This window comes from Danio rerio, chromosome 2, assembly GCF_052040795.2.
Source record: "Danio rerio strain M-AB ecotype USA chromosome 2, GRCz13ab, whole genome shotgun sequence".
In the NCBI taxonomy this organism is placed as follows: Eukaryota; Metazoa; Chordata; class Actinopteri; order Cypriniformes; family Danionidae; genus Danio; species Danio rerio.
Genome location: NC_141022.1, coordinates 44622612 through 44645329, shown reverse-complemented (window position 1 = coordinate 44645329; position 22718 = coordinate 44622612). Strand labels below are relative to the sequence as shown.

Genomic DNA, 22718 nt, shown 5'->3' with positions numbered 1-22718 from the left:
ACATTTCCCCTCCCACAGCTGTCAAGCTATCTGTGCTCTAAAATCTAACCTGGTAAGACACACAAATGCCCAGTAATTGCCAACCAGACGGTGTGGTCTCCATCCCAACGCCCCATGTGCTCATTCCCTGCATATACGGCAGGCTTTGCCCTCTCAATCCATTGTCATTCCTCTCTCCTCTATACAAGCAAGCATTCTTTTCCTTTCACATCCATGAATTCATCCATCCATGAAGCCATACAGCTCAAACAACCCACCGGCCGCTTTCCAAACCCGGGTGCCCTCACTCTTGAGTGCGCTGTGACTCCCATTGGGTGATGCTGTCATCTGTAATGACAGTGAGCTCTGGAGCTGCACCACTTCTGTGTGTTTGGATGGAGAAACAGCTTGCATAAAGATTTTTTTTCTTTTTTTCCTATAACCTGCTGTACAAACAGGCTGTTGGGGTAGATGAACCGTCTACATTTTACAAACATGCTGAGTGCTTGAAAAATTATTATTGTTTTTTTTTTTTTGAGGTCTTTGAAAGGATCAGAAATGCTGGGTTTGGAGGAAATTGTCACATAGATGGATTTTTTATTAATATTATTTTGTATAGGGACAGCTTATTTTGCATTTTGTGTAGGTTGACAATACAGGACCATCTTGGATTTTTTCCCACACAACCTAAGACAGCATCTATTCATATTAATACATTTGTTTTAATGCTGGTTGTTATCTATTTGTAAATGACAAAAATATTTTCTTGAAGCCTATTAATGCCATGAGTATGTTTTAATATTCCAATTATCCTTTAAGACATTGTACAGAATATGTTTAGTCGTTAAGTCGGAAGTGTGTCGTAATTCCAAGCCTTATGGGGCCAAGTTTTGACAATATCCTTGGGACTGTTAACCAAATACAGGAACCAAATCTAGTGTGTTAGTTATTTATGTGAAATGTTTGCAAATTAGAGAGATAGGATGACAGTTTACCTCAGAGAGCCTTTAAAGTAAATAAGTACAAATGTAAATTTCTAATCTAGTCTAAGTCCAATTCAAGGCATCGATTATTAGTTGTGTATATTGGTGTATATACTTGATTAATGTGAAGGAATATTTATAAATGTGTTTTTTTTAAGTAGAAGATAACTTGCTAGTAACTTACTGCTGGTAATCTTACTGCTAAAAAAATACTTGTAATGTATAACATTCATATACTCTATATAGGCTATATATACAGTTGAAGTCAGAATTATTAGCCTCCTTTATATCTATTTATTTTTTAAAATATTTTCCATGTTTAACCGAGCAAGGAAATGTTCACAGTATGTCTGATAATATATATATTTTTTCTTCTGGAGAAAGTCTTATTTGTTTTATTTTGGCTGGAATAAAAGCAGATTTTAATAAATAAATAAAAAAAAAAACTCATTTTAAGGTCAAAATTAATAGCCCCTTTAAGCTACATATTTTTCTTGATAGTCTGCAGAACAAACCATCAATATACAATGACTTGTCTAATTACCCTAATCTGCCTAGTTAACCTAATTAACCTAGTTAAGCCTTTAAATGTCACTTTAAGCTGTATAGAAGTGTCTTGAAAAACATCTAGTAAAATATTATTTACTGTCATCATGGCAAAGATAAAATAAATCAGTTTTTAGAGAGGAGTTATTAAAACTATTATGTTTTGAAACGTTTTGAAAAAAATCTCCCCAATTTCTTTTCTGCAGGAGTTGGGGAAAAAATAAACAGGGGGGCTAATAATTATGACTTCAGCTGTATATATATATATCCAAGTCCATTTAAAAAAAAATGTATTTACTTTTTTGTGTTTGTCATTTTCTCATCCAGTATCCATTTAATTGTTTAATCTAATTCTCCTATGAGAGCTTTTTTTAATCATTAAACTTTGTTAATGTGTAACAGTAAAGAGCAGATACAAATGCTTCTTTTGGCACAATTTATAAAACAATTTAAAATGTCAGTGCATGACATTTCACATCACACCTCAAGGATCACATTCAGTTAATTTCAGTATGGGCTACTTTAATCTAGTTTGATTTGTAGTCTCACCGGGTCTAACAAAAAAGAAAGTTAGCAGAAGGGATGAATATGTCCACAGAGAGCTGCGTCCACAACAGTAACGTCCAAAGAATTTTACATTTAAATAACATTTTGAATAATAACTGTGAAGTACCAATGCACCTTACCGATGCAATATGGCGTTATTGATCTCGAGTGACAGACTGTGCTCCAAACTATTTTTCTACTCTGACCCCTGGGGAAACTTCATTGCGATTGTTATGAATCTCTCTCTGAGTGCTGGACCATTACTGTGCAATAGACGTCAAAATCTCTGCTCTAAAACCTGAGCTGCCTACCTAAGCAACATTGTTAGGCATCCCAGACACGCTTGCTGACACAAATGGGTGCTTCAAACTGTGGGCAACAAAATTACATGCTTTCCTGTCTTAGCCAAAATTACCATCCCATCCCATCCCAAAAGGCATCGTGAGAAGCTCAGTTAACTCTTTCCTCACCATTGATGACATATCTCATCAATAAAGAAAGAGCACTTAAAAAAGAGATCTTGCTGCCTAAAATGTCAATCAAATTAACTTTTCTAATGATCACTATTTACATCAATCAAACTGACAAATATATTAAATTAACCTTCGTAGATAAAAAAAATAAAAAATAGTTGCAACTTGATTAACTGATTAAAAGGAGTTTTCAAGAGATCACACTTAGCTGATGATTGGTAATAAGCCTGTTTGGCATGCTGTCTTGGGAGAGAAGTCCTGAGGTTATAAGATCCTCGAGCCCTTGGCTCCCTCCTGTTAGCAGGGCGAGAGGGGAGTTTGAGCTCCGGTAGCTCTCGATGAACTCCCCTGACTTATTTCTGACTAATGACAGGCTTGCTAAGAGCTTGACTATGATGCCAATTTGGTATGTTCAGTTTACTTAGGTTGCAAGTTTTTTTAGACTGTTGCAGGAATCCAGGGAAAAGCCACATGAGCACTGGGAGAACTTAAAGCTTCTTAATGGTGTTTCACATTTGCTCTCTTTACAACTCCAATTGTCTCATTACAAATCAAGGAGAATGGCTTTGTGCTGGCCTGTGGCAAAAAAAAAAAACATACTTGTGAGTCCATTCAACTTTGAACTGTCGATTCTCTTCAATCCATTCAAATGATCGATATGCTGTGATTCAATAAAGCAAGTGCGAATAACCCGATCACGTGAAGCCTCGTATAATCACTGGATGTCATGACAACAGAGTCATGCAGGAAAACTTGAATATTTTGGCTTTTTGTTTTGTTAATATATTATATTTTATGTTGGCCCGCAATTTTAAAACAAAAATTCAAACAATTAAGCTGTTGATTTACAAGGTTTGTGCATTTATCAATGAAGGAAATCCGCAGTTTGAATCCTTTACGCATTGTCTTGCAATACAAAATGTAGTCGGGTCCGGATTGAATACCCTTGTGGCCCGAATCTGGACTTTGAGAAGCCCCGGTATACAGTATTAGATCAGATTAAGCACAGCTCACAAAGAAGTCATTTCCAAACCAAGCAGCTTTCTGTTGGCCAGGGTAGCAAATCCATGTAACCACTTGCACGTTTGGATGTTTCATGTGCTCTGACCTTAAAGTTTGTGGTTATGCTGGCGCACTTTGTTATTCTTTAGGTTAATCCACTGGAAACAAGTGATTGTGTAGGTAATCTTCAATCTAAATCTGACTATTTTCTTTTGAGTTTGGACTAGCAATCCTTCTGTTGATGTCGGTTTGACGGCTTCATTAACACTATCTCACCTCTTATTGTTACTTTATTATGAGTAATAAAGCACAAAAATAAAGGCCTGCCCCTTACTAAATATTGGGTTTCAATTGAAAGTACATCAACATACTTAAATGTGTCTCAGCAACTTCTAGTTCACACAGACTTAAAACATATAGTCTGAAATCCACACAATAAACTTTCTCATTCTCACAGAAACAGTTGGAATGTCTGGATTTGGTTGTAAAGTGTTGCCAGGTAATGGTAAATGTTACTGCGAGCTACCCTTACAGTAGACACTGAAGCAGCTCACTGGATTTTGACAAAGAGCTCAAGTTTTAATGTAATTCTTCATTTCATTCTCATCTCCTCATCCTTTATTTCCATCATCCATTTCTCTTATTTTCCTTGTGTCATCTTTAATCCTCTCAGTAGCGGGCTTTTGAAGACGAGGCTACTATATGGAAATGAGGAGGGTCGGCGACAGCCTGGTAACCGGACCCCGCTGTAATAAGGATGAAGAATGACAATTTAAATTTGGAGATTAATGGATTATCTGGAAAGGGCTTGTCACGGTGCCACAGCCAATGACCTTTTCAGATTGACGGATGACTCCATTTTACCTGAACGAATATTCTGATCCAAGGGGCAGCATGGACACTCTCTCTTCCCTTTTTGATCCGGGTTTGAGGAAAGCTTATTTGTGTCTATCGGAATGTTGGAGTCTACTGTGAAAGGATTATCAAATAGATTTTCTTGGTATTATATCAGCCATAAAGGTTGACATCAGATGATATTGTTTTATCCACTGCTAGAATTTCACAAAAGGTCAGTAGTCAGTGCCCGAAGGCTATACATGATCCTTGTGCATGAAAACAATGTCAGACATTTATGCTGAGCACTGTTTCCTGTGCCTATAAGAAGATATATTACATGGAGAAAGAGACTGAAATCTAGCGGCCATTATGAAGACAAGTATGTAACAAGAATAACAAAAATATGTGAATTTCCAATGCTATCTTACAACAATTCATAACTTTTTGATTTAGTGGCTATTCATTCATTCATTTTCATCCAATTTTCTGGGGCTGGGTCGTGGGGGCAGTCTTAAGAGAAAACCCCAGACTTCCTTCATCCCAGACACATCCTCCAGCTCCTCTGGGGGAATCCCGAGGCATTCCCAGACCAGCCGAGAGACATAAGACCCTTTCACACATACAGACCTTTCCGGAAAATTACCGGCAATTTTCCGGAAAGGTTGTATGTGTGAACAGGTCCTTTTTGAAAATACCGGTAAATTCGTTCTGGCTATTTTCCGGAAAGAGAAGTTGTAACATTACCGGTAATTTGCCGGAATGCTGCGCTGTGTGAATGCAGAAGGAAAATTGCCAGAAAGAGCGCGTCCACGTCTAGAACGTGCTGACGTGAGACGTCTGCTTTAGCCAATCAGAACAGTCAGACGCGTTTACGTCCGCGTGGTTTATGAGAATAAAAGCCTTTGAATATTTTCCCAGACGCATTTAGTGAGATAACGTTTATATGTTCTTCTTAATGTCAACTGTGTAAATAATAATCGATAAGATGCTTATGATAAGCCGCTGTTTGTTTACCTTTAAGCTTTGCGTGTGCCTGTGAAACAGCCGGTGAGCGCCAGCACACACACATATCATGAACCTCTCGACATGCGAAAGTGTTCCTCTATATGTTTTCATCGAAGTTTTTCACAACACTGATCATCCACAGAGTTTGTAATGTAGTCAAATGTTTACAAATACAAGTGCAGCCGTTTAAGCCTCATTTGTGGTGAATGATGTCAGAATTTACCAGTATTTTGGAATGGATGTGTGAACGGTCTTTTCCAGAAAAATTCCGTAACGTCCTCGCCTGTGTGAACAGCGCTTTTTTGAATATACTGGTAAAGTCGTTCTGGAAATTTTCCGGATATTTACCGGTATCACTGTGTGAAATGGGGCTAATGTCTCTCCCGAGGCCTCCTCCTGATGGAACATGCTTAGAACACATCCCCCGAAACAGATGCCTGAGCCACCTTAGCTGACTTCTCTCAATGTGGAGGAGCAGCAGCTCTACTCTGAGCTCTTCCCAGGTGACAGAGCTCCTCACTCTGTCTATAAGGGTGCACCCTGCCACCCTGCGAAGGAAACTCATTTCTGCTGCTTGTTTTGATCTTGATCTTGATCTTGTCTTGATCTTGTCCTTTGGGTCATGACTAAAACCTCATGACCAGGTGAGAGTAGGAAGGTAGGATCGAAAAGCTTTGCAGTTCGGCTCAGCTCCTTCTTTATCACAACGGACTGATAAACTGACCATATTACTGTTGCCATTACACCGATCGCTTGTCAATCTCACATTCCATCCTTTCCTCAATCATGAACAAAACGCTAAGATACTTGAACTTCTCCACCTGTGGTAAGGACTTTCCTCTTGGACCTAGTCCTAGAGGAACTCGTTTTTATATGTTTTCTTTTATTGATATGTTTTCTTTGACCTATTTTCTGCTTTTCTTTTGTTATAAAGCTCTTTGTGACTTAATGTCTGTGAAAGATGCTATAAAAAAAAAAAAAAAAAAAACTTTACCTTTACTTTAGTTCACTTTATTCTTGAATGAATCAGTGGTCTGCATGAATAAATTTAATTACTCAATCGTACACAGAGTTACAGATTACTTTCGTATTATAAGTTATCGATGCATTTTGTTCACATTTCATATTTATATAATGAAAATGATTTAAAACACTGATTTATGTACGTAGCTGTAATTTTGCTAAATGTTAATTAATTTGTGCTAATTAAACTTAAACTTTGACTTGTGCTATTTATATAGCACTTTTAACTGCTAAGTTAAAGTTGAATTAAGTTGAATTGCCCAAAGTGCCTCACATAAGACATAGAGATGTAAAATATGCAAATGGCATGGACAACATTGTAAAAACTTTAAATAAATAGATAAAATAAACTCCGCAACTAGCTTTTCTTAGAGTACGCCAACTGCTAAAATGAGCAAATGTGTCTAACTATAACCAAAATCTTTTAAGAACTCTATAAAAGTTTATAGCAGAAAAAAATTGTTCCTGCTTAAGTAACAACTTTTTGTTACTGCATTTTGCAGCCGTTTTTAAATCTGGTGAGTCAGTGATGCATAAAGACAGGAGTTCACTTTGTTCTTGAATGAATCAGCAGTCTGGATGAATGAATTGAATGACTCACTCCTACACAGAGTCACAGATTGCTTTCATATTATAAATGATCAATGCATTTCCCCCTGCATTAAATAATTATATAATGAACATGATTTTAACCACTGAGTTAATAGCATAATGTCTGCATCTGTAATTTTGCTTTATGTAAATTAATTAGTGCTATTTAAACTTCATTAAATGCCACCTCAGCTACTTCTGCTCTCTACAGTGAGAAAACGAACTAACTATATTTGTTAAGTCTGTTATTTAATCAAATATGAATCGTTAAGCTCTTCCATGGTTTGGCACTGTGACCAAATTTCTTCAAATGACAAATAACAAAAATAGTCTGAGCTCAATAATTTATGAAATGTACAGCTGGAGATGAGGAGACAAACAAGGCTCACAGCCAAAATGTTTTTCTCTTCATCTCTGCTGTACATTAAATAAAATACTGAGTGCAGATTATATTTTTTTTGTTCACCATATAGTGTATTATAACATTGAGTGTTATAATAATAATAACAACAACAACAACAACAAAAACAACAACAAGAACAACAATAAAAAAAATAAATAATAATAATAACAATAACAGCACTTATTGGGAAAAATGCACATACATTTAGGTTAGTAAAAATGCCCTATATGTAGGCAAAAATAAAGGGGGAAAAAAACTTTCACCATAGTACTATAATACATTATAGACAATGCAATTTTCCAAAACCTAAATTGTGGCCAATATAAATGAAGAGTAGTTTGTAACTTTGGAAAATGTAAAAGCTCGAAGTTGGGCTTTGTTAGTTAAATTAAATGCCTTTTACCTGCTAAAATAATTAATTGTCAATCAAATGACAACTTATGAAGTAGAGTGTGTACAACAGTTTTTTCCACAATTATCGAGACTGTAGAATGTTGCTGATCAGAGGTGATAGACTAGAGTTCATAGATTTAGAAGTGATTTTACTGTAATAAGTCATTTAGAATTGTAAAAGTGAGAGAAAAAAATAATCAAACATGGTATTAAATATCTAAAATATTTAAACTACTGCATTTACAACACTTGAAAGTCCTTATTATGACTGTTCTGGAATTATATTTTATTTATTTTACCAAGGCATTATTATGGTTTACTTGCTCGCAGAAACAATTGCTTGACTTTTAAAAATTACAGTACACAAGAAGATTTAATGCCTGAGGAAGATTTTTTCATACTGTAAATCTATTTAAAAGACAGTCTCAGTGCATACCAGCGTACATCGTTTCTATGAGGTATTCATATATTCCTGCTGTTCATGCAACATATTGATTTGCATATTTTTCCTTGAATGCTACATTTTAATCACTACGTATGACCTTGTTCCTGCTTTGCATATTAGAAATACGTAAAACATAAGCATAAAAAAATATGTGTTAGACGTGAATACTTCTTGCTTTCAAGTATCATCCTTTAGGAAGCTTGAGTTATACTTGCTGTTTTCTAATATTTTTGCTACTTAAACATCAGATGATGCTAAAATCTGGTTGAGATTTACATACTGTGTGTGTGAGAGACTTAAGTGTGTTTGTACTGTTTGAAACCTTTGTGTCTCTTTCATTGTATGAACAGAAAATCACTTGAAACGAAAATAACCAAAACATTTCCTAAATTATTATTATTTGTTTTTTTACATGAACTTCTTTTGTGTTTAAAAAAAAAAAAAAAAACTCAAACAGGTTTGGAAAAAGAGTAAATTATCCCATAATATTCAGTTTAAGGTGAACTATCCCTTTAATAATTTAATTATGTATTTGTAAATGTAAAAATTTTTGTTTCACTTGCAATTTTAACAGTCTTTAATGAATTTCTTGGCCTGTTTTAAATCCATTAGACTTTAGTTCACCTTGACATCACAATTAAAATCATTTTTAATCTTATCAGCAAATCTATTTACCAAATGGACAGACTCTTCAAAATATTCAAAAAAGGATTACAGAAACTATTTATTGACACAATTGTTTTATATGATACATATTTAATTTAGACTTTTATATAAACTATCAGCAAACATAAAAACATCCTTACTTGCAAGAACAATCCTCATTGGTTCTTGCAGAAACACAAAAGTGCCATGTGACACTCAATAGTAAACTTCATTGGTTCTAATTTTTTATGACCAAATTTGAAAGCTGTAAACATTTATTGATCAAACTTTATGTAAATAAATCCAAAACCTGTTCCTAAAGCCAAAATCTGACATGAAAGTCAATAATGTATAATAATAATAATAATAATAAAAAAAAAAGTTGTAGGAATTGATTTTAGTCTGACTTAGATGTTCTACTCTGAAATCTGAAGATTAAGGCCCAGGATAGACTTTCCTGAACTTTCCTTCTCTTTTGGTATTGATAAATACTCAGGTGTGACTTATCATGGTTTTGTTCAATATTGTTAATAACTTTTGATTAAATCCCAACAGATGAGTAAATCTTTAAGTCACTGGTTAACTTTAACAAAATAACCATACATTGCTCTCCTATGTTATTTAAAGAGAAGATCTAATTTTCTCGGGGTCACAAGTCTGTCTCCAGACCAGCCTGTAGTACAGAGCTCTCAAGCTCAACACTACACTGTAAAAAAATCTGTAATTTAATTACCCTGTAATTAAGTCAGTTAAATTATAAAATTTTACCATAAAATAACAATGTTAAAGTACAAACATTTACCAAAAATTACATTTAAGGACGTTTCTGTAATTTAACATCCATTATTATACGGTAAATTTCTGTAATTTAACGGCCGTTATTTTTTTCAGTTTGTTTCCGGCACACCAGCTGCCGAAAAAAAAAACAAAAAAAAAAAAACTTTTGAGGTCTTGTCTATGAGAAACACACAAACCCTGGGGTGTGAAAACTTTGAGCATTATTGAGTCACTAACGAAAATATTACTGAAATGTATGGGGTCAGTTATAAATCAACACTCTAAATTGATTCATGGTCGACAAATATCCCGCGTTCCTAATTAGAAATACAGTATAAACTTGATGGTCACTTAGAATTGGGGTCAGGTTGAATTTGGAGCTGAAAAGAAATGTAAAGGGGCCAAGCACTTTAGAACTGAAATGAGCAAAGTAGTCCAGAGGCCAAAAGCAACAAGGTTAGTAAGGAGCATCAGACAAAGTAAAGCAATGCGTTTTTGAATACATTTGAAAAAATGTAATGGCAGACGCCCAAAATAGCTGACCTGGGAAAATCAGACATCATCCGACTTAGCATGCTCCATCAGATGTAAAAATTCATCTATTTTATGAATTTTGGACAAAGCGCTGAGAAATTCAGCAAAAAAGGCAATTTTTTGTATTTCCAGATCACTAGGGGGCAGTGCGCCAAAAAATCCAATACATTTTTTTTTTTTTTTTTGTGTTGCAATTTTAGAACACAAAACATACAAGGGCAATAACATTATATTGGCATCAAAACAAATACAATATAAAAATAAAAGAAAAAAAGATACAATTATTCAAAGACAAAATTTAAGAATTTTAAATAATTAACAGTTCTTTTTGCTTTGATATTTTTTGTTTCATTTATCGTGCATAGGTATTGACCGATTTCTATTTTAAAGTGACTAGAATTATTTTTTTCACTGCCCATTTACAATAAAAAGAATCCATGTATAATAAGAAAATTAACAATATACCATATTCTAATGCAATATTCATAATCTGCTTAACAAAAAACAAAACAAAAAAAAAGATCACACCAAATCAATTGTGTATAAATACAATCATAAAATAAATGAACAATACTCTCTTCTTTATCATTACAGAAAGCACATTTTAAATCAACATCTTTACAAAATCTTGCAATTACCTGTTTTACTGGATAAATATGATGGACAATATTAAATAAAACCTCTCTAATTTTAATTGTTATACAAAAACGTCTGGAAATCTCAAAAGTCTCCTTCTAGTTGACATCTTGAAAGTGTGATCTCCAAAAACCAATGAATAAAGGAACACAGACAATCCGGCAAATCATTCTAAGATAATTATTATTAAATTTTTTTTTCTTTTAAATTTATACCTTCCATTTTTTTACTAAAATCTAAATTTGTATTTTAAACTATATAATTAAACTATTCTAATTAAAATACAAGCAAAATATTATTTCTAAACCAATTAATCAAAAAACAGAGATTTATTTTGGTGTGTAATATATCTATTATTCCAAATTAAGCATTTGTGAGGGGGAAAATTGTGTTTGTATATCATTACCCATGATAACAATGCCTGTTTGTGAAAATTTGAAAGGTTTATGGGAAACTTGCTAATGTTAAAATTGCTATTAAGAAGAAATTTAATGCCACCTACTTTTTCAAAAATCATATTAGAGTTGTGATACCATAGTTTTTTTTTTTTTTTTGAACAAATATAATTTTGTATCCACTTGATTTTAAAAATAGTATTAGATATCAACAAACGTCTTTTAAGAAGTGCTATAAAAGGCTTACATACATTTAACTTTTGACTATTCTTCTGATTTTGTCGTTGGGCTGATTGAAAGGATTCTTAAAAAGATTTAATAAAAGTTTTAATTAAAAGTTTAATCAATGTCAGCCCATGTTAAATAAATTAGGTTACACTTGAACAAATAATCATAGCACATTTGTACATCAAGTACAAAGCCATGAATAAAACTCTTCTGCCATCTCAATTAATCAAATTAATGATGATAAATGCTAATGTAAGAATAAACATTGATTTCAATTCATACAAGTTCCTGCACACATTATAACCTCCTAGTTTGCTGCCTGTATGATGCTATAATTGTCCTTTAACAAGCCAGGTCAATGGGCATTTACAGCAGCAGTTAATGGAGACTGGTCTTATGTTTTAATGGTTGCGGACTGTGGAGCAGAAGATGATGAGATGAATCACGCTGAGCTGTAAACGCCACTCACTTTCTCACAGTATCCTGCAGCCTCGGCGGTTAGCGCTTATGCTAATTAAAAATGCAGTATGAAAGCGCTTAATGTGACGGGTGAGTGCTTTTATTGTACGAGGGTGAATTCCTTTAGTTAGCCCTCTCTTGGTCATAATGGACAACTTGACACGATGTGCAAAAACCTAATCCAGTAGCTTTCTCTCTCAATTACGAGGGTATATTTTGCTCTTGCGTTTTACAAATTGTGTGTCGCTCAGCGTAAACAAAGGCACATTATTTAGATGTGACTCAGGCTGAAGCAAGTCTCACGCAGAGCCGTCGCGGAAACACACAAACACATTAGCCACGTTCCCACCTTAAATGTCTCATAAAGGTCACGTTTAACATTTGAGTAAGCCATCAAGCCCGGCACAGCTGTAATAAGGGCAAATCAGAATTATTTGGCGAGGAAGGAAATCACACCTACGAAAGCAATTTCAAGTCTCACACTCGTCGCTAATAAGGCAAGACGGTATTCTTCTGAAACTTTAAAGGTGAAGTGAGTTATTTGATGTGATGTGCACACTCGACTGATTGAGTTTGGCATATTTTTGATTATGAAAGAGTTCTTTTATGCATGCCAAGGCTGTTTATTTGATCAAAAATACAGTAAAAGCAGAGATATTCTGATATGAACACAATTTTAAAATGATGGAGGTGAAGTGAGGAGTTAAGCATTGGACTGAGCATTAGAATAAGGCTCAATCCCAATTCTAATTTTTTTTTACCCCTTCCTCTTGGCCCTTAAAACAGAGTGTTGGGGAAAAGGGATTCAGATTTTACCCCTAAAAAATGGGCCACCACTACAACACCTGCACACGTCATCATGTCATCGCCAGCTCGTACTTTATATGAGATTGATGATGGTGACTGCTGTAGTTATTCCAGTTGCGTAATTTTTTGGTATTTATCTTATGCGGTTATAAGCTTGTAACTTTACTGTAGATTTACATCGTGACCATATTCATTTATACAAAAATTATAATTAACATTACATTAGACACTGTAAAAAGCTAATTTCCAGCCACTAGACTTTTCTGACGGGATTCAAACGTCATCAGTGTCAGATGTGAAAGTATGTTGTGGGACTACTGTACAGAAGTTATTATTATGGATTATACATACTCAGAAATAAAGGTACATGAGCTGTAAATGGGGTGGAACCTTTTTTAAAAGGTACAGGTTTGCAGCTAAAAGGTCCAAATTAATACTTTAAGGGTACATATTAGTACCTAAAAAGTACAAAAGTTTTCCCTTAAAATTTGCAAGTGCTAATATGTACCCTTGAGGTATTACAGTTTTTCTCAGTCGCTTTGGTGCGTTTCTCACAACACTAGTGCATTTTTGCACAACATTTAATGATTTTCTCAAAACAATTAGTACAAACTGCAAAACCTAGCTGATAACCTGCAAAAGCGTGTCACATGCTCAAAATGGATAGTTCATTCCTCAAAAGCAAGTATTCATGTCAATCAAAGTGTCAGTATCATCAAGATGAAAAGTCCTGACACCATTGATAATCAAATGGCTTTGTCATGTTTTCATTATGACAGTTTACTCTCTACATTTTTTCAATGCAAAAAAAGTGACACTTTTTTTGGTGACACTTCCTGAAAATGCTCAAGACAGCACTGTATACTATTTGCACAGCCATTTGAAAACTACAGTAAAGTTGGACATCACTGCATTTAGTGAGGTATTTAAGTACAAGACACTGAATATGTATGTTTCACATTTTTACTGCATTTGCTCTTTTCAATTTTTATTTATTCCCAGCATTGTGCAAAATAATAAATACACCCTTATTTACAACAAACATAAACTCCCTTTAGGTAGAGCTGTGCACAACTGTACACAATATTGCAGTACATATTGGAACTGAGCCTACAACATACACAGGTCTGTATATTATTCATCAAATTGTTCAATTTTAAAGACATTTTTAGGAAAATAAAGATTTAAATTTGTTTAAATTTTGACAACTAGTTTTTGTATGTAATGACTCAAGTAATGAAATGAGGACTATTAGTTTTATATAGAATGACTATTCAGCATTTACAAGTTTAGTTCATTTTGACTGACATGACATAAGCAGATGATAATGTTCTAAACAGCAGAGAGTTGTATGAAAGCAATTGATGCATGTCCAAAAGCATTCGCAATTTGTTGAAAAGAATGAGAAACTGCTACTAGGATGTGCATAAATGACTAATTGTTTTAAGAAATGCATTACCTGTTGTGCAAATGTAAATAGTGAAGTGAGAAATGCACCAAAGCGACTGAGAAAAACGGTAATATGGACCTTTTAAGTACAAACTTTATCTTTCGAAAAGCTAAATTTAGCAGGATTTTTAAATAATTTTTTTTTCCTTTTAGCTGTAAAACATGAATGTTGTTATGACTGAATTAAAACATATGCTTGTTTGTTGTAAAACTTTTGTGTGCAGCCGTTGTAGATGGTGTACTCTGGGAAATTTTCGTAACCTATTGTTTCGATGAGAAACATGTCCTGAGAAATCTCAGTTTCAAGGGCTATCTAGCCTTTCCTCTTAGGCCTACACCTTCACGCTAAAGAAAATTATTGGAAGGGCTAAGGGGTAGAATTGTGATTGGGCATAGCTCCAACAATAAGTAACTGAAGACACTTTAAAGTCTGCATGACCTAAAACAGTGGTTCCCAACCTGGGGTCCGCGCCCCCCTAAGGGGGGCGCCAGAGTTCACTGGGGGGGCGCGGGAGAGGATAAGTATTGAGGTAGAAAAAGGCATAAAAATGCTCCACTATTATAAAGGGCTTTGCAATTAATCGAAAATCCGATTTAGATTTCGGTTTCAAACGATTATAAAAAAGCATTAATCGAGATATGATTATTGCATCATATTTCGCCACAGTTGTACACGTGTTGCTCTTAAAAGCGCGAAAGAGCTTATGTGTGTGTGCAGCACGATCACGCAGTCAGAAGCATGCGGCTGGTCAGCACTCACTCTCGTTCACACACTGAGACGAGCAGAGGAGCGCAGACATCTGAAGTCATCTTAGCGTGAACGCTTTAATGGTCAAATAGGTGTCAAAACGCGGTGTTTAGTGATCATTTACATTAACCCTCATTTGTGTAATAAACAAACGAGTTGAGGATCATAAGACGTGAAAGAGAAACCATTAAAGAGACTAGTGCGCTATAATCCTTCTGCCGCCTGTTTTTATCATTGTTAAACAAACATAGAAGGACTGCTGTAGCTAAAGTGTTTTTCTTACTGTGAAGATGCTTAAAGCACGGTTTGTTTCATATTTTTATTCTATTGTATGCATTTCTCTTTCCTTTGCAGGGTGGAAAATAACTGTATGTATACAGTTGAAGTCAGAATTATTAGCCCTCTTGAATATTAGCAAACCTTTTCCTGCCCAATTTCTGTTTCAGGGAAAGAATATTTTATTAACTTATTTCTGAACATAATAGTTTTGATATCTCATTTCTAATTACTGATTTCTTTTTGTCTTTGCTATAATGACAGCACATAATATTTTACTAGATATTTTTCAAAATACAAGCATTCAGATTAAAGTGCAGTTCAAAGGCTTAATTAGAGTAATAAGGCAAGTCATTATAACGGTAGTTTATTCTGCAGACAATCAAAAATATATATTGCTTAAGGGGGCTAATAATATTGACCTTAAATTGGTTTCAAAATATTTAAACCTGTCTTTATTCTAGCTAAAATAAAACAAATAGAAGAAAAAATATTATAGGAAATACTGTTAAAGTTCCTTGCTCTGTTAAACATAATTTGGGAAATATTTATATAAAAAAAATCTCAGGAGCGCTAATAATTTTGACTTTAACTGGCAATGGTTTTGAATAATCGTGATTACAATTATGACCAAAATAATCGTGATTATGATTTTTCCCAAAATCGAGCAGCCCAAAAAATAAAAAATAATCTAAACACATGCTTAAAATTCCAACATAATAGTGAAAATAATTAAAATAAATAACTTTAAATAATTATTTAAATTTTGCTCACTCGCGCAATCTGCTTGTCAACATGTCGTAAAGGCAAAATCAAAACAAAAATGGCAGACAAACGTAAATGCAGAGATTCTTCAGAGGCGAAGAAAAAGATTAGACAGTTTGACAAAGCCTACCTAAATTTTGGTTTTATTGAAGGCCAAGACAAGTTAAAACTGATTAATTAATATTTTCTATACATATTACTATATATTAATATTACACAAACACACACACACACACACACACACATATATATATATATATATATATATATATATATATATATATATATATATATACACAGTACATATGTGTGTGCGTGCATGCGTGTGTATTTATATGGTGGGGGGGCTCCAATGTTTGTATATGTTTATGGGGGGGGGGCCCCAAAGAAAAAGGTTGGGAACCACTGACCTAAAAGTTACTGATACTTTTATTTCAGTATGTTGATGTACTGGCGAGGCAGTGGCGCAGTAGGTAGTGCTGTCGTCTCACAGCAAGAAGGTCACTGGGTCGCTGGTTCGAACCTCGGCTCATTTGGCGTTTCTGTGTGGAAATGCATGTTCCCCCTGCCTTTGCGTGGGTTTCCTCTGGGTGCTCCGGTTTCCCCCACAGTCCAAAGACATGTGGTACAGGTGAATTGGGTAGGCTAAATTGTCCGTAGTGTGTGAATGTGTGTGTGGATGTTTCCCAGAGATGGGTTGCGGCTGGAAGAGCATCCGCTGCATAAAAACTTGCTGGATAAGTTGGCGGTTCATTCTGCTGTGGCGACCCCAGATTAATAAAGGGACTAAGCCGACAAGAAAATGAATGAATCAATGAATGTTGATGTATTTTCAACTGAAATGTAACATTGGGTAGGGGGTTAGAGTTTCTTTTTTCACATTATTCCCACATAGCAAACTAACAGTAAGAGGGGCAGAGTTCAAAATATTGCCGCTAAAATGGTCAAACTGACAGCAACAGAAAAGGACAGTCAGTCCAAACATTGAAGCAGAATCTAAATCGATTTCATTGACAGTTGTGCTTTACACACACAAATAATTTGTTTTGGCTACAGAAGCTTCCAGTGTACATGAAGTGACAAGTGACAACACAAAATAAATATGTGAAAATACGACAAACATTAAACAGAGATGCAACTAGACAAAAGAGCTCTGGATGATGAATTGTATGTACAGATTTGTTATAAAAATACAGGTTATAAGGTGCTGTGTACAAATGCAAATGAGAAAAGTATTGCATTGTATAAAGTTATAAGGTGCTGTGTACAAGTGCGTGTATGTGCATGTATTGCACATGTTTATTGCACAGTAGAGGAATATTTAACTGTTTATGAGGTAGATGGTTTGAGGGAAAGAAACGTTTCCTGTATCTGGCTGTTTTTGTGCTCGTTGCTGCTCTGTAGTGCCAGCCAGACAGTAACAGTTCTAAGAGGGAGTGTGCTGGGTGTGAGGGGTCCAGAGTGATTTTGCAAGACCTTTAACTTACTCTAGAGAAGTACAGTTCTTAAAGTGTAGGAAGTGTAGTGCCAGTAATTTGCTCGTCAGACCGAACTATATGTAAAGCGCTTTGACTGTCCAGAAAAGCACTATATAAATGCACAGAATTATTATCTTTCTTTCTTTCTTTCTTTCTTTCTTTCTTTCTTTCTTTCTTTCTTTCTTTCTTTCTTTCTTTCTTTCTTTCTTTCTTTCTTTATTTCTTTCTTTATTTCTTTCTTTCTTTCTTTCTTTCTTTCTTTTGTTTAAATACTGAATACGGAAACATTACCTAAAGCATGATCAATACTTTTGCAACTTTTTGTTTTATATTTTATGTACAGTTAGCTTGTTATGAATCAAACAAGTTATTTTTTTTGTCCACACATATAGTCAACCACATCTAAAAAGCATTGTGAATTTCCTTAATGCACCCTTAAGGATCTCACCCACTCTTTGTGAAAAGCAATCTATGTAACTGCAATACTTTGAGAGGCTTCTTGGATCATTGCGTTCTAGGTTCTGCTTTCAGGAGGTGTGGACTGTGAAATTAGAGCTGAAATCTGGAGGTGTGATGAACAACGCTAATCTCAAACTCCAGAAAACAACTAAAAGCCTCTTTAGCTTGTACTGTGGGACAGATGCATGTCTATGTCGGCTCTATCTGCACTTTTGCATTCTTCTACCGTCTCAGGAGAAATATGAGATTATCCATTAGAGGGCAAGCACCGGGATTGATTCGAGATTCGTTAGTTACTGGGTTGGCACTCAGAGATGCGGTTCTTCAATCAGATTCTGCATCCAAATATCAGCATCCAAATGTTTTCATAAATATTGAGTCTGTGTGCAAGCGGCTGCTAAAAAATCTATATTCGCAGTGAGTCTTGTTGTGTGTTGTACTGTAGCTCTGGTTTGCTGTCAGCATCGCTCTAATGATGCATGTCAGTGCCTCATCAATTAATCTAATGAGAGCGAAATGGCTTTTCACTGTAATTTATCATGTCAGAAAAGAAACCAGAGTAATCATATTTGGTACGATTAAAGAGCTAAAACTTTGATTTGCCTCAGTGCAAATTGCTGGCGACCTGGAAGGTTGTAAGTTGAGGTATTACAAAACTGAAAATATCCTTGATAACAACCCATAGAAAGAAAGAAAAAAAAACAACTAAGCGAATAAGGGTAAAAGATGAAACATATTTTGTGCAAAATTATATTTACATATTAAATGAAGCACATTAAATGCTAAAGGTTTTTTTTTTTTAACTATTTTTATTTTCAAACATTGTTATATAAGACAACTGTTTAATTTTTTCAAAGGAGTGGTCCAGTACAAAATCATATTTTAAACTTTAGTTCATGTGTAATGTGAAAACGTAAACAACATCTCTAAATGTAATACGTTTAAAGTTTAATGCAAAGGGAAACAAGGCTTTTACAGAGTTAGTTTAGCAAAGCCTTCAGTGAACAAAGATTGGGGATTACAAAAAAAAAAATACAAATAAATCCTGGCTATTAAGATCACAAATGCTTCAGGTAAAGCACATACACACTGCTCAGCAAAAGGGAGGCTCTTTAAAATTATAGCAGAGAAAGTTAAAATGCGGTCTAAGCGCTGCTATTTCCACAGAGCTTCTTCTGTTAGTTTATTTGGGCTTCCAAAGGTCACAACACAAAGAGAGAAGTGCTTGCAATTTATTTTAAGTAATGTTCCAGAGTATTATAAAATAAATATATAGCTAGTGTAACCCCGCCGGTCCTACACCACCCAACCCGCTCCGATGGGAATGTACCAGCGACCTTCTGCATGTAAGTCAGTTACTCTAACAAGGAGGCTAAAGACCTCTATTGTGTGACACTAGAGCACCTTTAGAGGTCATAGGAGTGAGGTTTATCTACACAGCACTTACTAGCTGGCCTCTGCTACACTCACCCCCCTAAACCTCACTCACATCTGGGTCACAGCACCAATATAACCCGCCGGTCCTACACAACCCAACCCACTCCAAGCTGGGATCGAACTGGCGACCTTCCGCATGGGAGTTAGTTGCTCTAACAAGGAGGCTAAAGACTATGGCCTCTATCATCTGTAGAGCACCTTTAAAGGTCAGAGGAGTGAGGTTTACCTGCACAACACTTACTAGCTGGCCTCTGCTAGACTAGCATTTGACAAAGGAGAGCTTCCAAAATCTCTCCCAGTTCACTGCTGGACTCTGCTAAAAACTCTTTATAGGAGCAGCTACAACCATAATAGCAGAAGCTGTAAATTATGAGCCACAACCTATTTTTTTAGCCAAAGTATTTTTTTATTTAATAAAATCAATCTGTCATATGCATAGTGTCTAGCGTTAATTGTATGTTGTAGCAAGGACGTAAACAATGTATGTAAACAACGGGAAATGCTGTTTGGCACTACTAACAATTTAGCCACAAATTCATAATAATCCTTCAAACCCCTGTAAACACCCAAACTCTTCAGCAGCGATGCAATGTTTCTCTAGGTGGCTGCTTTCTGTGCTTTCTACATCTCAAATAACAAACTCGCCGTTTGTGAACGCTTCATATTACAAGCTTATTCCGAATATATGTGAAAGACACTTGTCAGATTTTATTTTAAACAGCAGGCGTATGGTTCAGCTTTCTCAAAGTGATATAAAACAAATATAAAATAATAATTCAGCACTGACAAACTAATCTTTCAATTTAGTCAAAACCAACATCAAGTCAACAAAAGAGTCACCATCTAGATTCTCCAAAAGTCATGAAACAATTTCCAAATGGACTAAAACAGGGGTTTTCAAAGTGTGAGGCGCGCCTCCCCTGGGGGGCGCCAGAGCATGTCAGGGGAGGCGCAGGAAAAAATATAATATAATAAAAATATAATTATTAAGTTTAATTATTATATGTATTTTTTATTATATTTAAACATTTTAATTAAACAAAGCAAAAAAAAAAAAAAACGTCAAATATAGGAAAACCTTTTTTACCCAGAAGGCCATAGCTGTGAATTCGCTTCTGTTTGGCAAGCCCGCCAATACAGGTATATGCCTGCTAGTACAATGGGTCGGTTTCTGAGACCCCCCGATTCAAAGCTGTAATGAAGTTCACAGCCCTTTGGCCGCCGGGAAGAAGGAGGCGGAGAACCGAAGCAGTTTTAAAGTGATTTATTAATGACAGTGATGGCAGCTCCTTACGGAGGCTGCCGTCTAAACCAAAACAATTGAAACGGAAGGCAAAAGTAAAATATGTCCGGGTCCGGTCCTCTCTCTGCTTCCTCTGCCCACGTTCCTCCTTTTATGATCCAGGGCTCCTTCCTTGGGATCTGAGGCAGATGCGCACCGCAGGTGTATCCACTCACGCGGTGGCCTCACTCCGTTCCCACGGCTCTCGGCCACGCCCCCTCGCCATAAAAGCCTTCAAGTTCAGGGCTTAAATCCAAAAGACGACGATATGATGATATTTGAGTTTAGGATTTACGTGGACAGGACCATCTGATGAACCACGACCTTTATGTGTGGTTTGTCAGAATATTTTGGCTAATGACAGCATGAGACCCGCTAAACTTCGACTGTTTTGACTGGGATGGACAGTTCCTGGATCTGTTCTATTCATATTGAACCATCATCCTAGTTTTAAAAACGTTATATTAAAATACTTGTTATTACTCTGTAAATAATTGCACTTTCATGCAAATGATGATAAAAGTGAGTTAACCATCTGACATCTGTCTGTGTCTTTATATATACTGTATATATATATATGTGTGTGTGTGTGTGTGTGTGTGTGTGTGTGTGTGTGTGTGTGTGTGTGTGTGTGCGTGTGTGTGTGTGCGTGTGCGTGTGTGTGTGTGTGTGTGTGTGCGTGTGTGTGTGTGTGTGTGTGCGTGTGTGTGTGTGTGTGTGTGCGTGTGCGTGTTTGGGTGGAGGGGGGCGCCAATGGATAAGTTGTGTCAAAAGGGAGGCCCACTGTCTTAGACTTTGAAAAACCCTGGACTAAAATATTGAAACTTTGTTGTTCGAAACATAAGTAAGCTTTTCTAAGGCAGGTCAAGAGGTCATCTCTTTATCCACTAAAATACATCAGTACTGTCTTCATTTTCCAACAACATGGACATGTTTTTTTTCAAGCAAACACATAATTAACAACAATCTTTAAAGTTTAGAGGACAAATGTGTAGTATACATAACCTGGGACCAAGAGGAATTACTTTAACAATAACGCGAAAGAAGGGGACTTAGTGAATATACTTTTCAGTATTTTAACCCAAAAAACCAATAACAGGTTGTGTTAAATGTTTCAAACAACTTTTGTAAATATCAAATGTAAATGGTAGAATTAATATCTTAAGTAATTTTTCTTCTCAAGTAAATGCTTATTGAATTAGGAATGTTGAGATAATCTTTTCATTTCAAGATGAACATTTTCTGAAATGAAAAAACATAGCTTTGCTATATAAATTTAAATGAGCTTTATTCAAATTCATAAACATTTTCATATTACATATACAAATATATATTCAAAACAATATCCCTCTACCGCACGCATTGTGATAGATCACCTCACAGCAAGAAGGTCGCCGGCTCAAGCCTCGACTGGGTCAGTTGGCATGTGGAGTTTGCATGTTCTCCTCGTGTTCGCATGGGTTTCCTCCGGGTGCTCTGGTTTCCCCCACAAGTCTTAAGACATGCGATATAGGTGAACTGGGTATGCTTAAATTGACCGCTGTAAATGAGTGTGTATGGATATTTTCCAGTAATGGGTTGCAGCTGGAAGGGCATCCATAGCGTAAAACATATGCTGGATAAGTTGGCGGTTCATTCCGCTGTGGCAGCCCCAGATTAATAAAGGGACTAAGCCAAAAAGAAAATGAATGCATAAATGAATGAATCCTGTTGCCATATATGGCTACACCATGTGGTAGAGGGTTAAGTTAAAATGTATGTAATAAATAAGACACATTAGGGGTGTTGAGGAATTTTTAATCATTATAAATATGCTGTAATGATTGTAAAATTAAATTTAAATATTGTAACTGATGTTTATATACAGTATCTGTACACGATGTGTTATACTCATTGATTTACATTATAAGGATTTAATTTAAGCTTTTAGCCATATAAATGTAAGAATTATGTTGGCAGCTAGCTCTCTGCAACTCTCACATTGTCGTCCATTGAAGCTAAGCAGGGCTGTGCCTGGTCAGTACCTGGATGGGAGACCTCATGGGAATGCTAGATTGCTGCCAGAAGTGGTGTTAGTGAGACCAGCAATGGGTGCTCAACCTGTGGTCTGTGTGGAT

At 35.5% G+C, this 22718-nt stretch overlaps 1 protein-coding gene across 1 annotated transcript in view; it reads left to right on the top strand.

Annotated features, from left to right (window-relative positions):
• LOC147837201 (uncharacterized) overlaps positions 1–22718 on the top strand; it is a 293483-nt gene that overhangs the window by 171190 nt on the left and 99575 nt on the right. The gene's annotated exons all lie outside the window — the stretch shown is intronic.